This window comes from Rhinopithecus bieti, unplaced genomic scaffold, assembly GCF_001698545.2.
Source record: "Rhinopithecus bieti isolate Rb0 unplaced genomic scaffold, ASM169854v2 scaffold_37914, whole genome shotgun sequence".
Taxonomy (NCBI): Eukaryota; Metazoa; Chordata; class Mammalia; order Primates; family Cercopithecidae; genus Rhinopithecus; species Rhinopithecus bieti.
The window spans coordinates 326,353-342,565 of NW_016816274.1; positions in this window are offsets into that span (position 1 = coordinate 326,353).

A 16,213-nucleotide genomic window follows, 5' to 3' on the forward strand; every position below is an offset into this window, starting at 1 on the left:
GGAGATACACAATGCATATGTGTTTGCAAATTAAATCTTGCAAAGTCCTTGCAAGATGAATTTCAAGCTTTAAGACAATTCCCATCATATTCTCAAATTTTTTCTTCAATCTTAGTACATATTATATTCTAAAGTTCACCTAAGAGAAAAAAAAACAGTAAGCTAGTAAAAAAAAAAAAAAAAAAAAAAAAAAAAAAAAAAAACTTTAAAATAGACTACTTAATTTATATAGAATATACAGTCCAGAATTAGATTATGTTACAAAATAAGAATTTAACATAATACATATAAAAAGGCATAAATCAATAAACATAAAGGTAGAAATACTCAATAATATTTGTTTTGCTGATTAGCATTAGGGGAAGAATGACTTTAGACACAATTAATATAACATATAAATTTTACATGAATTAAGAAGTTCAATATAAAGCTCCAATCATGAAAATACAAATATAGACACTCATATAATTGACAGTTTAGTATGTCTGGAAAGTTTGGAGGAGAAAAGCCTTCTAAGTACTATATACATGATAAAATAAATTAGAAAGAACAATGAACAGATTTGATAGAAAAATTAAAATGCCTACACTATACAAGGAAAATTTTTAACAAAAGAAAAAATAGATCAGACAAATACAATATAGAAGTGATTAATATTTTTGAGGCATAAAAGTGAATGCTTTGACTGTCTTCAGAATTCTTGGTGAAAAAACAAGTTAATGGAATTTGCAATGAATGCTAAGACCTGAATAAATAAAGCAGAAGACAATACGATAATAAAACTTACAAACACAAAAGAAAACGTTGTCAATTACAAAAATAATGCAAATTAAACATTAAGGTACACGTTGTACCTATTAAGTTAACAAAATAAAAGTCTAATGTTAATTTATATTGCCAGTAATTGTATATCAAAAATATTGTCATCTACATTGCTTGTAGCATTACAAATTGACACAATCCTTTCGGAAAATTATGTAGCAATATATTTCAGGAACCATATGAAAGATTGTATCATTTGATTTACTAATTCTACTTTCATACAAAATATGGGAAAAGCTATATACATGAAGATGTTTATCACATTATTTTTAATAGCAGAAAAGAAGTAAACAAATGCCCAATGCAAAGGGAACATCAAAACTAGTTATGGAACTGTGGCAATTTTAAAATATCTGCAAACGCTTCCTTCCTTCTACCACTGAGACATATCCCCTCCCTTTGTCAAGGCTGACCTTGATTACTAGTTAGCCAGTAGGGTATTACTAGTTAGCCAAAACGGTGCTATGTGAAGGTCACAGAAGACAATGTACCATCTGCCTGGCTTGCTAGAATATTTGTGCTGGAGCCCTGAGCCACCACATAAGATGTCCCAGCATCCTGAGGCTGCCATGTTGTAAGGAAGCCCAAATTGGCCCATATGGAAGTACACACCGAGACGCTCTCAGACCACATAAAAAGACAGGAGGTCCCCCAGTCCCCAGCTGCCCAGGTCTAGTCACTCTATGACAGCAACTCTGTGAGCTCAAACCACCCAGCCAAGTTCTTCCTAATCCCCTGACACACACAAACCAAGAGAGATAATACAATGATTGTTGTGGCTTTAAATTGCTAAGTTCTGAGTGGCTTGTTGTATGTCAATAGATGCCTAGAACACAGATCTCTACTGGATAGAAGTACAGCCGTTCAAACACTCAATTTAAAAGACTATGTAAAACCATAGGTTCTTTTTCATAATATTTAGTTTAAAATATATAAAATGCTGTGTATATTATGATTATAGCCATTAAAATCAATATTAAAAGGACTTGAGTAATCACAGTGGTTCTTCCATGATCTGACAGTGACGTTAGTAACACTAATGTTACTAATAATGGTGTTAGGTCATGGAAGAACCATTGCGATGGCATTATTTTTGGTTATTATTGATGGTATTATCAATAATGCCATATTGATGGTACTATTTTTCTAATGTCTAAACATACTAAAATATAATTCTAATGATTGTATAATTAATTAATATAATTCTAACGATTGTATAAATAATTAATTAAGAATTACCTGTCCCTCAAAGGAGAAAAATTAAGAGTAAAGAAATTTTATCTTAAAATATTGCATGAGAAAAATGAAAAAAACTACAACTTTAGAAGCACAAAAGCAGTAAGACCAAATTCACCTCTTTCCCAAGACTGATTATAGATTGAGAAGGAGCCCCTGAGGTTTCTGTGTTAAAATCTAAAAGTTGTATCCTCTGCGTTTCTAGAGTTTGAAGGGAGCCCGTGAACATTGCCCATGGTCCAATATGCACTGCATATTGGGGATCGGTTAATCCTATTTGTCTTATTTTCTTAAGACAAGTTAGACAGGTATTGTGTAAACAATGCACACAACATAGAAATGTTTGAAATGTCTGAAGAAACTGTGGATTTAGAGTCTTCTCTCTCAGGACTGACTTATAGACATCCACTCACAGCATGTCTCCTCGTGCCCAGGATCTCTGGAGATACTGTCTCTTCCATCAGGAACACATGTGGCTGCCATTACTCAATGGCCTATCAACTACAGGACACACACACATACACTCAATGTGCAATGATGGAATAAAACTCAATAACAGCAAATAAGACTATTGTCAGTAACAGAGAGGCTCGGGAAGCACATAGCAGTCACTGGCCATTGTAGTTCCTCAAATTCCACAGGGCAAGGATTGAGAAGGCCCCTCCTAGCCTGTGGAATAAGTTGCTTGGTGGCCCACTGGTCTCCTTGTGTGTCACAATGGAATAGTGGGGAAGGCCTTGGAGACTGTACTCTCCTTGGAGGCTGCCAGCTTGCATAGCCTACTTTCTGCTGATGCAGGTTGGGGATCACGGGCATTGCTGGAAGGATGGAACAATTACAGGCATTTGCAGGGAAGATAGTGATTGCTTATAGCAATACAATTCCCTCAAACATTTGCTAAACTTCTTACCTATGTATTTGCCTGCAGTCAGTCACTCTGTGTGCAAGATCCTATCTAGACCTAATATTTATGCCTAAGACCCTAGTCTAGAGGTTGGCAAATGCTTCCTGTAAAGAGCCAAACAGTAAATATTTTAGGCTTTCTGGGTCAAAAGGCAAAATCAAGGATATTATGTAAGTACTTATGTAGTAAGAGACAAAACAAATGTACACAGATTTTTTTTTCCATCAGTTTTTAACTCAGGGCCACACAAAAACAAGTGGCAAGCTAAATTTGCTCAGTAGATTTGCCCAGGTTGCCAACCCCACTCTGGTCTGTTACTCACCAGCCTCTGCATGCCATACTCTTCTCTTTCATCTTCATGCTGGCCACCATAAGGCCATCTGAACTGTAAGCTGTAGAGGGAAGGCAGCACCCAATCTCATGTGTGCTGCCTTTCGTCTTTTTTTTTTTTTCTTTTTTTTTGAGATGGAGTCTCGCTCGTCACCCAGGCTGGAGTGCAGTGGCATGATCTCGGCTCACTGCAACCTCAGCCTCCCAGGTCCAAGCAATTCTTCTGCCTCAGCCTCCCAAATAGCTGGAAATACAGGTTCCTGCCACCACACCCAGCTAATTTTTTGTATTTTTAGTAGACACGGGGTTTTGCCGTGTTAGCCAGGATGGTCTCGATCTCCTGACCTCATGACCCACCCGCCTCAGCCTCCCAAAGTCCTGGGATTACAGGTGTGAGCCACCGTGCCCAGCTGTCTTCTGCCTTTTTACTTTGCCGACGGTGGTGTTTGCCAGACAACTTCAATAGGAGATGCTTGAGAAAAGCCTGCAGCCATATACTTATCTCCTGGTCAAGCTGCCCCCTCAGTCATGAGCCACTGCTTCAGTTCGCAGTACAAATGGAATGGGGGCTTTCCACTCTGCCAGGTCCCCAGTTATTAGACTCTCAGTTGACTTAGATTGTCAGATGCCGCCAACTCTGGCCAGAGTTCATCTCTGTTATGTCAAGTGTCAAGAACCACCCAACAAGCACTGCATGCCAAAATTTCCCCACCGGTTTCCTAATGCTGTAGACTCAATCTGTCCTGATCTGCTCCCCACACACTCAAGGAACAGTTTTTACCAAATGTTTTGCCACCACCTAGCAAGGTTCACCAGCTGGCTGGCCTGCAATGTCTGTGTTTTTTTAACTATTATTTTAAGTTCAGAGGTACATGTGCAGGTTTGTTCCATAGGTAAATGTGTGTCATAGGGGTTCGTCACACAGATTATTTAATCAGCAAGGTATTAAGTCTAGTACCCATTAGCAATTGCTCCTAATCCTCTCCCTCCTCCCACCCTCTATCCTCTGATAGGCCCCGGTGTGTGGTGTTCCCTTCTACGTGTCCATGTGTTCTCATCATTTGTTTAGGTTGGTCTAAAAGTAATTGAGGTTTTTTGCCATTACTTTTAATAGCAAAAACCACAATTTCTTTTGCACCAACCTGTAGCTCCCACTTACACGTGAGAACATGCAGTAATTGGTTTTTTATTCCTGTGTTAGTTTACTAAAGCTAAGGGCCTCCAGCTCCATCCATGTCCCTGCAAAGGACATGATCTTGTTCTTTTTTATTAGCCTGCAATGTCTGTATCTTCATACCTACTGCCTGGTCACTTCAACTAATCCTATGCCACAAGCTAAGGTTCTGTGACTTACAGCCTCCATTTCAGGGATCAGATTCTATTTTGTAGCTCTTGTATTCTTGGCCTTTATTTCATGATCTGAGATTATTATATCAGCTTCCACAGAGGATAGAGGAAGAGACAAAGTCAAAAAGAAGAAAAAAGGCAAGTTCAAAAGATGCCTTTTAATGAACGATCTTATGAGCTGCTAAATGATGCTTTTGCTCACAGATCATCGGCCAGAAGGTATAGACATGGCCCCATATCTAACTAAAAGAGGGACTAAGAAATGCAGTCTCCATCCTGAACAGCCATATGCCTAGTCAAAAACTGGGGTTCTATCAACTTTGTAAGTGAGAGCGGTAAGTAGGGCTGACCAGCAGTCCCTGCCGTAGAAAGATACCAGTATAATTCCCATTTTGAAGATGACAACACTGAGGCTTAGAGAGGCTAAGTGCTGCTTGAGAGTATGCGATAAAGCCGATTCCCGCCCGTGCCACCTGAGAAGTCTCCTGTTCTTAACAAAGGGTCAACTGGCTTGTATGTATTCTTCACACAAACAGCTTGGGGGTGCTCTTCCAACCTACGGATAAGGCCGATTCTGGTAAAGGAAACAGCTGTGGGTTTCGTGTCTGATGGCTTTTGAAAGGTTGACATTCCCAGCAGAGTTCTCAGACTAAGTATGAGAAAATAGGGGTGGGGGGAAGAAAGCTATGGCTCATCAATGGAAAAACAAAATATGCTATATCCATAAAATAGAGTATTATTTGGCCATTAACAGTAATGAAATATTGGTGAGTATTACAACATGGATGAACATGAATAACATGCTAAGTGAAAGAAGCCAGTGACAAACACATACAGTAAGATTTCATTTCTATGAAAGATCCAGTGTAGGAAAAGCCAGACATGGAAGGTAGATCGGCGGTTGCTTGGGGTCGGGGAATGAGGAAAGGAGAGTGACTGCTAAGGGTTTTTTGGGGAGGAGATGAAAATATTCTAGAATTGATTGTGGTGATAGTTACAAAGCTCTGGGAATACACTAACAGCCATTGTATTATACCCTTCAAATGGGTGAGTTGTGAGATATGTAAATTTTGTCTCAACACAGCTGTCACCAAAATTAAAAGTCCAGGGAGACACTGAAACAGAAAAGTTACCTCAAGGTAGTAGCTTGATGTACACGTGAATATTTCATGTCCTTACAGAAATATTTTGTAACAGTTCATGAAAAATTATGCAGTAGGGGAACATGTGACAGTAAAGCCAGCCCATGTTAGGAATCACAAGTTGTAGTTGCCATGGAAAAGATTAAACAAAAGGAGAAGGAAAGAAAGAAGAAAAGGAAGCTATGACAATGGCGAAGAGCAGGATGAATGAAATTTTCCCTTGAAACTGTTAAAATGTTTTTATGCTTCTTATAGACTGATAAACCATCCTTGACTTGTTTCATGACTCAATATAAGACCAAACATTCTGCATTTGCACTGAAAATCATGTTAGAAAAGGAACTTTCTTTAGCAGCATTGACTTGTTCTGGCAACACAGATGGTGTCAAGCACTCTCCTCCACTTAAGGCCTGGAAAGAATTACTCAAAATTTCACCTATTACCAAAACCAGACACCTCAGAGGTCACCTTCTCAGTAATTAGCCTCAGAAATTAATCCCTGCTTATTTTTACAGGTTAAGCAACTAAATAATCTTTGTGTTCAGTGATTTTTTCAAGGTGATGAATCCAATAGGAGCAGATCTTCTGATCCCCCAACCGCTGGCCAATATATAATCCTTTAATCCATACCAAGCTCAATCCCAAAATAGCACTGAAGAAAGTCAGTGAAAAGCTTCAAACTTAAGAAACCTTTGTTTAGTGTAAGCATTCTCAATAACTGTAGTTCATAGGAATGAAAATATTATTGTAAAACAAGAACAACAAAGAATCATGTGTAACTATTCACTGTGGCCTCTAAGAAGAAAGAATTCCTTCACGCCAGGTCAGCTTCTGGGCTGTGCTGCAAGTTTAGAGATTCTGAATAGGACAAAAGGGAGAAGAGAGAGAAAAAAATACATTTTCAGGTGATAGCTTTTAGGGATAAGGAAGTGAGAGTAGAAGACAAAGGCTTTCAAGAGACATCTGCTACCCTAGAAAAGGACATTAAAAAGAGAAATGATGGGGAAACTATGTTCAAGATGGTGACTGTTTAATAAGAATGAACTAGCCTCACATATACACTATGTGAGGAACACTATGCAGTCATAAAAAAGAGTAAGTTCATGTCTTTTGCAGGGACACAGATGAAGCTAGAAACCATCATCCTCAGCAAACTAACATGGGAACAGAAAACCAAACACTGCATGTTCTCACTCACTAGTGGGAGTTGAAAAATGAGAACACATGGACACAGGGAGGGGAACATCACACACCAGGACCTGTTGAAGGATGGCAGGAAGGGGAGGGAGAGCATTAGGTCAAACACCTAATGCATGCGGGGCTTAAAACCTAGATGATGGGTTGATGGGTGCAGCAAACCACCATGACACATGTATACCTATGTAAAAAACCTGCATGTTCAGCACATGTATCCCAGAACTTAAAATAAAATAAAATAAAGAACTAGCCTCTTTTCCATTTCAATAAAAAATCAAGTAAAAAAGTGAAATATTTATAATCACCTCTTGGCCACTTTATTAGATATGCCTAACATTCTGTAATGGAATTGCCACTGTGCATATCCTATCTTGAGTTTTAATAATATTGCAAAGCAGGGCAGCGAAAAGAGCTTTGGTTTTAGAGTCTGGGCTCCTAGGGGGATGTGGACCCTCTCAGCCTCTACTTGCTCATCTGTTGGGTGGGGGTCATCATTCCTGCCTGTATTAGTCAGGGCTCTCCAGAGAAACTGAGCCAATGGGATATATACATGGAGAACTATTTATGTTAAGGAATTGGCTTAAGGGGTTGTGGCCGCTGGCACGCCTGAAATTTGTAGGGTGGATCAGCAGGGTAGAAATTCTAGTCAAAGTTGATGTCTTGAGTACAAATTCTGCAGGGCAGCAGGCTGGAAGCTCAGGCAGGTTACTATATTACAGTGGTAAGGAAAATTCCTTGTTATTCTTTGGGAAACCTCAGTCTTTGTTTGGGCCTTCAACTGATTGGATGAGGCCCAGTCTCATGGTAATGAGTAATCTGCTTTGCTAAAGTCAGCTGATTGCAAATGTTAATCACACCTTTAAAAATATCTTCATACAACATCTAGACTAGCGTTTGACCAAACAATTGGTCATCACAGTCCGACCAAGTTGACACATAAAGTTAATCATCACACTGCCCTCCTGCCTCATGAATCATTAGTAATGCATCATTCTTACACATTTTGTTTACTGCTTTCTCTTAAGCACCTATTTAGTACCTGGCACACAATAGTCACAGCATAAATACTTAGCGGATGTATGGTATGATAACACTTGGAAATTACGAACAAATATATATGCTAGGCTTGACCAGTGTGGTTTGGGAGAATATGTATATTTTTGAGCATATACACTGAAGTCTCACCCATTCATGCCTTAAATTCACCATTAAACTAATACACCAGCCCAGCTCTTCTACTTCCAGAAATTATTTCCACAGATACACTCACACAAATGCAAACTGGCTTAGAAACAAGATTATTTATTGCAACATGGTTTGTAGAACAAAGGTTCAAAACGACCTGAACGTTCATCAATGTGAAATTTGGCTAAATGAACTCAACGGAATTTGAAGGGCTGAAGAAGCTTTTTACATACTGCTGTGGAAAGAGCTACAAGCTAGATATGCTGTTATGCAAAAACAACAAGGAGCATAACAAGAAGGAGAGAATGATACTAGTTATATAAAAGAGTAAAGAAGGGCTATATAAAAGATATAAATGTATCCTTTATGCATAATATATATTCCTAAATGTACATAATAAATTAATCATATTGGACAGAGGCACTGGGTATCTGGGAGAAGGGGGTGGGACTGAGACACTTTACTAAATGTCCACTTACATCTTTGTAATTTTGAACCACATGAGTATACTGCTGATAAAAAAATTAAATTTAAACAAGGAAAGAAAATGAGTTCGTTTAGTACTTGATTTAAAAATAAACAAGCAAATAAATTGGTTATTTTTTTCTAAGCTTACTTATACCTACTTTTGAACTTTATGTTATCTCTTCTGGGGTCTGAGAATGACTATCTCATGGGATGGGAGGTATTGAGAAGACTAACGTAGGCTCAATTTCAGTAGGGGGAAGACTAAAGTGTTAGATTTGGTGATTGATGTTTGACTTGTAACAGATTCTCCTCTTGAGGAAGGAAAGAAAGAGAGAGAACAAAGAGTTAGCTCAGAGGAATATTCCAGGAAATCGATCTGAGTCAGAAGCAGCAGGAAAAGTTTTTTAAGAAAGCAGGTGAAACACATTGGCCCAAACATAGCAACAGTGTAAAAAGAAATCCTAAATTATTTAGTTTAAAGACAAGATTCCAATGTCTTTACTGCATCCAGCCCATCAGAACTAAAACAAGCAAATCAGGAGAAGACTTTAGAAGATACTGTGAAAGGTATATCCTTAGAAAACCAAGCTTGCAAACTTGCAACTCTCAGTTGGCCAGAGGTCGGCAATTCAATCTGTGAATCCAAACTGATTTTTCATCTCTTTCAGATTCCTGCTCTCTGCTTTCTAACATTTCAGCAACTCTCTCAAGCCTGAGGGAGCAGATAAAGAAAACCTGAATAGTTTAATCCAGGAATTTGGATTACCAGAGTTTTTTTTCTAATTCCTCTTCCAGTAAACTGATATTTCTCTAGATCACAATCTCTACTATTTGTCAACTGTGTGGTCTGTTTCTTGCTGTATCCATTAGGATATGCTGGGTTATACTGCAGTAACAAACATCCCCCAAGTCTTAGAAGCTTTAAAAAAAACAATGGTTTATTTCTCAGTCATGCAAAAGTATAACCTAAGTTTTTGCACCTTCCGGACACTGTCTTCACTGTAGCACTACCATATCACCATTTACTTGCACGGTCACTGCAGGAGGGAAGAGAACCACACACCAGGACCAGCTCTCAAATACTTCCAACCAGAAGAGACCTGCCCCTCCTCCACTCACATTCCACTGACCGGAAAAGTCACATGGAATGTCCATCTTCAGAGGGGAGAAGTACAATCTTACTGTGGCTAAAGGAGGACAGGAGGAAATACTGTCTTCCTCACTCTCTGCTCCTAAATACAAGAAGCCTTGTTGTTATTGGGGTGCTTTTTTTTTTGAGATGGAGTCTCACTCTATCACCCAGGCTGGAGCGCAGTGGCATGATTTTGGCTCATTACAACCTCCACCTCCCAGGTTCAAGGGATTCTCCTGCCTCAGCCTCCCAAGAAGCTGGGATTACAGGCACGTACCACCACACCCAGCTAATTTTTGTATTTTAGTAAAGATGGGGTTTCATCAGGTTGGTCAGGCTGGTCTCGAACTCCTGACCTCAAGTGATCCACCTCCCTCAGCCTCTCAAAGTGCTAGGATTACCAGCATGAGCCACCGCACCTGGCCTTGGGTTTTATTTTAATTTTTGAAACTTGTGTTATAGAGTTTTTTCCTGATGCTTGAAGATAAGAGTGCCTGAATGAATTAACTTGTGAGACACAAGTTTGGCCACTCCTGGCCTGCTTCTTCTCTGACATAAACTACCATTTGAAAGTTCTTTTCATAAACCAAGGCAATCCTAAAGGCTCTATTAGTAGTAGTTATTCCATAGGTTTCCACTTTTGTGAGCCATTCTCATTCCTTTTGTCACTCTTCCTTGTCATTAATGACAAAAATTTGTAAAATTAGAGAATTCTGTTATCTTGGAACCAAGTTTCAGAATGTCTAAACTGACAAGGGCCTTAGGAAATGCTTCCAACTCACCAACTTCCCACTGCACACTACAGAGGGGAAACCTGAAGTCCAGAAATGGAAATGACTTGCCAGAAATTACAAAGCAAATACATGGGCATTGTTTGAAACCACTAAATACATAGTAATTTGTTACATAGCAATAGAAAACTCATGCAAAGTTGTGATCTTTCAAGAGTACTTACATTTTAACTAGGCCCATATTAAGACCGAAAGCACCAATAGACACTAAAAGTTATCAAAAGATCTTGGCATTCCACAGTTGCTTCCATGTGTAACTCAAAATATAATGTTATTTTTTGAAATTCATAGCTTACATGTATGGTGTAATATAAAAAGTTCCTTATAGATTTTCTGATTACAAAAGTCTGAATCTTCTCATTAAAATAAAACTTTTCTCCTTTCTTTCATTTTACTGGTTAATCCACCATTGATTTTTAAGATAAGGACCCTTAAATGAAAATGTCCAATTGTAACATTTCAAAAATCAGGATAGGAATGGGGCACATGAATGGTAGGGAAAGAGACCCTCCTGTGGTCTAGAAGTCACATTAATCTCAGTTATCCTCCCAGTCAGCAGCCCGACCACCCTGGGAGACCAGGTTTCGTGGCAACAGGGCATTGGCAAATGGTCCCTTGTACTCCCAACTGGGTTCTCTCACTTCTGACTTGCTTCTGACAGATGCTTCTACTGCCATCCCCTCCAGCCATGCCAGTGAACTCAACAATCCACAATGAAATTACCGGACGCTATTCAAGCCACAGGTGAAGCTACTCTCAGGTTGCCACTGAGGGGAGAGAAATCAGTGAGGCTGATGGACTGTCCCAGGGTCCAGGGCTGCCAAGGTCAGCTGAGCAGCCTGCCAGTGCTCCACTACAAGAGCAGGAGTCCCCCTCATCTGCAGTTTCTGTTACCCACAGTCAACCAAAAACATTAAGTGAAAATCCCAGAAATAAGCAGTTCATAAGTTTAAAATCGCATGACCTTCTGAGTAGCACGACGAAATCTCAGGCTGTCTTCCTCCATCCTGCCAGGGATGGGAATCCTTTTTTGGCCCAGCATTTCCACACTGTCTGTACCATTTAATAGCTGTCTTCAATTATCAAATTGTCCAAGTATCACAGTGGTTGTGTTCAAGTGATCCTTATTTTACTTAATTATGGCCTTAAGCACAAGAGTGGTGATGCTGGCTTATTGTTATAATTGTTCTATTATGTTATTATTGTTGTTAATCTCTTACTGTGCCTAATTTATAAATTAATCTTTATCATAGATATGTATGTATAGGAAAAAAGAGCGTATATATAGGGTTCGGTGCTATCTGCAATTTCAGGCATCCACTGACAGTCTTGGGAAAGATCCCCTGTGAATAAAAGAGAGCTGCTGTAAGCCAAAAGCTCCAAAAGCAACTTCCCCTTTCAGCGTAGCCATTGCTATTCCCTTTATTGGATTATAAAAGGGTGATTGAGGAAGAGGCAAGGAGAGAGAATGTAAAAGAGGAGGTGCTCACACCTGAGTAAAAGAGCAGATTTCAGGTCACTAAGAAATAGAAACTCAATTTTACACACCTTGAGCATCTACAGAAGCCATCCGGGCAGCCCTTAAAGCAGTCCTGTACAGGCTGAGTGATGACTTTGACTGCCTGCCTCCAAATCTTTCCACCCCCCTTGCTACCTGGTACCCTGGGCAGGGCACTTGCCTTCTCTAAGCTTCCTTTTCCTCACCTGTAAAATGGGGCTAAGAGCAGATTCCTCATGATATTGCTTTGTGGATTGAATGAATTAAAATATATAAAGTCGTTGGCTCTGTTGTCTGGCAGATAGAAAGTGCTCACAACTCTATTACCAAGGCACTCTGTTTCTGTTTTTTGTTTGTTTGTTTGTTTTTAGAGACAGATTTTCGCTGTTGTCACCCAGGCTGGGGTGCAGTGGCATAATCATAGCTCACTACAGCCTAGATCTCCTGGGTTCAAGCAATCCTCCCAGCTCAGCCTCCTGAGTAGCTGGAACTACAAGTGCATAGCACCTTGCCCAGCTATTTTTGTGGGTTTTATTTTTTTTTTAGACAGGATGTCACTCTGTTGCCTTCACTGGAGTGCGGTGGCATCATTTCAGCTCACCAGACCCTCAACCTCCCCAGGCTCAGGTGATCTTCCCACCTCAGCCTCCCAAGTAGCTGAGACTACAGGCACATGGCACGCCACCACACCCGGCTAATTTTTGTATTTTTAGCAGAGACAGGGTTTCTCCATGTTGCCTAGGCTGGTCTCAAACTCCTGAGCTCAAGTGATCTGCCCATCTCAGCTTCCCAACGTGCTGGGGTTACATGCGTGAGCCACCATGCCTGGCCTAATCTTTTTATTTTTAGTAGAGATGAGAGCTCACTATGTCGCCCAGGCTGGTCTCGAACTTCTGGCCTCAAGCAATCATCTCATCTCAGCCTTCTCTTTCTAATCATTAGTAGGCTTGCTGTCACCATGGAAGAAAAAAGACAACCATTCTCCACCTCCCTTCCCACACCCAGCAAGAGCCTTGGTCTTGTTTAAGAGAATCCACTTCCCTTGCTTACAAGATAAAGGCTGGTAGCACACCTGTAGTTTTCTCTGTGTTTGGAGGAAGCGGCCCTACTTCAACCACTAGTTATCACCTCGTCCCCGCTGAGCTGCCTGCCTTCCATGCAGCAGGCCATTCATGTGGGCAATTTGTTTATTTATTCTTTTCTTCATTTGGGGCTAGAGGCAACTAGCTTTCTTTAAGCAATGGAATCATGGCTCTGCTATTTCTCAGTGGAGAGGAGGTCTGGACTTAGCGTGAGGAGAAGCTGTGTCTCTTGCCCATTCCAAGTTTCCCAGAGAATGAATCACCTCTGCTTGAAGGTAAATATGGATGGCCAGCCCAGTCCAGCACAAATGTGCAGCCTCTGCATGCTGGTGCCCATCTGGAGAGGGGAAATCACAGATCATGCCTTGCCCAAGGCAGTTAGCAAAATGCAGGCCAGCTCTCAGAGCAACAGTAAAAACCAATGAGAAGAAACGGAAGCAAAAAGATTATAGCTTTAAGCTATGTGGTCTTTATTTGAAGAGAAGTCAAGGAAGCAGCTTTGAACCCAATATGAAGACGACAATGTAGGAGGCTGGTGGAGCCACAACCTCAAACAACTTTCAAAGCCAACTCACAAAGCTGCATCACATTGGAAAGAAATTACCCAGAAGGCCTTTAGACTCACAGTTCAAAAATTACATTCCTTCATTCCTTTGGTCAACTTTCCAGCTTAGCCTTTGGAGGGCCTTTCTCCTCTGAACCCTGTTGCTCAGGATAAGATGAAAACACAAATAAGAGATTCCAGTGAAGGCTTCGTTCCCCACAGGGCTGGTCTACTTGGCCCACATGAGCTCCAACATCTCTGAGTAAAGTTGTCTGTCACTCAGATTCACAGGTGGAAAACTCAGATTCCAAAAGCCCCACAGATGAGACACAACAGCAGATACATTATCAGAGCAACAGTGAAGGGATGTTTTCCTATTTTCAGTGTAGAATCATTATCTCGTGGTCTAAACATCCTGGTTAGAACATGGGGAGTCATTTATTCTGAAATGTGCCTGTTTCATTTGTCCACGAAGTGGATTGTAATAGACTCTTTCCCAAAGGGAGCAAGAGCAAGAACGGAAATGTAATTTATTTTTTATTGCTGAGTTGGGCCTTTTCAAATGGTTTTTGCAGACATATCTTTAATAGATTTTCAGACATATTTTATTTGTTGAAAAATTTCCATGCCCTTGCATAATTTCAATTATTCAATGGAAACCACAGTTTGGGGAATTGTTCCAGTCATTTATTCAGCCCTTGGAATAAGCCATATTTATTACTTAAATTGATTACTTTGTCCATTTGGAGATTAGCTCAGATGAATGGGGCTTAAGAGAGAACGTGTTTGAGATCCTTTCCCCCCACAGTCACCAAGGGGCCTTCTGCTTTTTGGAGTTGCTCATGAGCAGCTTCAAATCTGGCCTTTGTCGTTGGTGTGGTCTTGGTGAAGGGGTTCAGGAGAGCGGGGAGTCTTTGAGGGTGTGGTTTCACTGAAGATGGTGCATTCAGCTGCAAGCCACAGAAAGCCTGACTGCAGAGCATTCCCAGGCAGGAGTCTGTTCATTCACAAAACAACAACTCTGAACAACTGCCCTTTGTTCAGAGGCTCAACTTTGAACCCAATATGAAGAGACGATGTCTCTACATGTGTTTTAGCCAAAAATGGCTGCTGCAAGTCAGAGCATCGTGGCCATGAAGAAGAGGAAAGGCAGAAGAGCCACTTCAGCACGGTCTGTCTTTTTTTATTAGGAAATCAAAACCTTTCCGAGAAGCCTCCAGCTGATGTCTGCTTACCTCCACTACCACCCTTGGTCCGAGGTGCCATCATATGACCCAGTGCCTAGGATGGCTCCCACCTTCTTCCCTTCCCCCATTCTGTCTGTTCTCAATACAGCAACCACAGTGAGCACATTGAAGGAGAAGTGGGACTGTGCCAGTCCTCTGCTCCAAACCCTCCAACAGCTTCCCAGCACACTCAGGAGTAAAGTCCGGGCTCCTCAGGGGGGCTTAGGAGGACTGCGTGATCTGGCCAGCCCATCTCTGCGCTGACTTCCCCCCTACTGCATATTCCTGTCTCCTCCTACTGCACATTCCAGCCTGAGCTCCCACTGCTTTGTCACAGGCCAGGCACTCTCCCTGACTGGGCTTTTGCACTTGCTGTTCCCTCCGTCTGGCATGATGTCCGCCTCTAACCTCCCAGTTTACCCCCTCACCTCCTTCAGCCTTTGCTCGCATTTCAGCTTTGCGGTGAGACCTTCCCTGACCATCCTATTCATCATTCCAGCTTCCCTTCCCCCATCCTTTCCATGCTTCGTTTTTCATAGCATTATCTAACGCATATATAGTCATGTGTCACTTAACAGGGATACATTCTGAGAAATGTGTTGTTAGCCAATTTCATTATTATGTGGACATCTTAGATTTTACTTACACTAACCTAGATGGTACAGCCTAGCATGCACACCCCTAGGCTATATGGTATGACCTATCGCTCCTGGGCTACAGACCTGTTCAGCAGGCTACTGTACTGAATACTATAGGCAATTGTAACACAATGGTAAGTGTTTCTGTATCTAAACATAATCAAACATAGAAAAAGTACAGTAAAAATACGGGCTTTTAATCTTATGGGATCACCAGCATATATGCCAACTGTCATTGTCCAAAACATCTTCATGTGGAGCATGACTGTATCTATTTCTCTTTTCCGCCTGTCTCCTCTGTGACCAAAATGGTGCCTGGCACATATTGAATGTCCTCATACCCTCTGTTGAGCGCTGCATGGAAGCATGAGAGAATGGATGGGGCAGAACTGACTTGCATGGCCTTTACAAGCGTTTGGTGCTCTGGCCTCTGAGCAAGAGGCCCTGAGGGGAAAGGAGATTGGGAATGACTTTTAAGTTGTCAAGAAATAGTGTGTGCCTGAGGTCAGGAGATCGAGACCATCCTGGCTAACACGATGAAACCCCGCCTCTACTAAAAATACAAAAAAAGTAGCCAGGCATGGTGGCAGGCGCCTGTAGTCCTAGCTATGCGGGAGGCTGAGACAGGAGAATGGTGTGAACCCGGGAGGCGGAGGTTGCAGTGAGCCGAC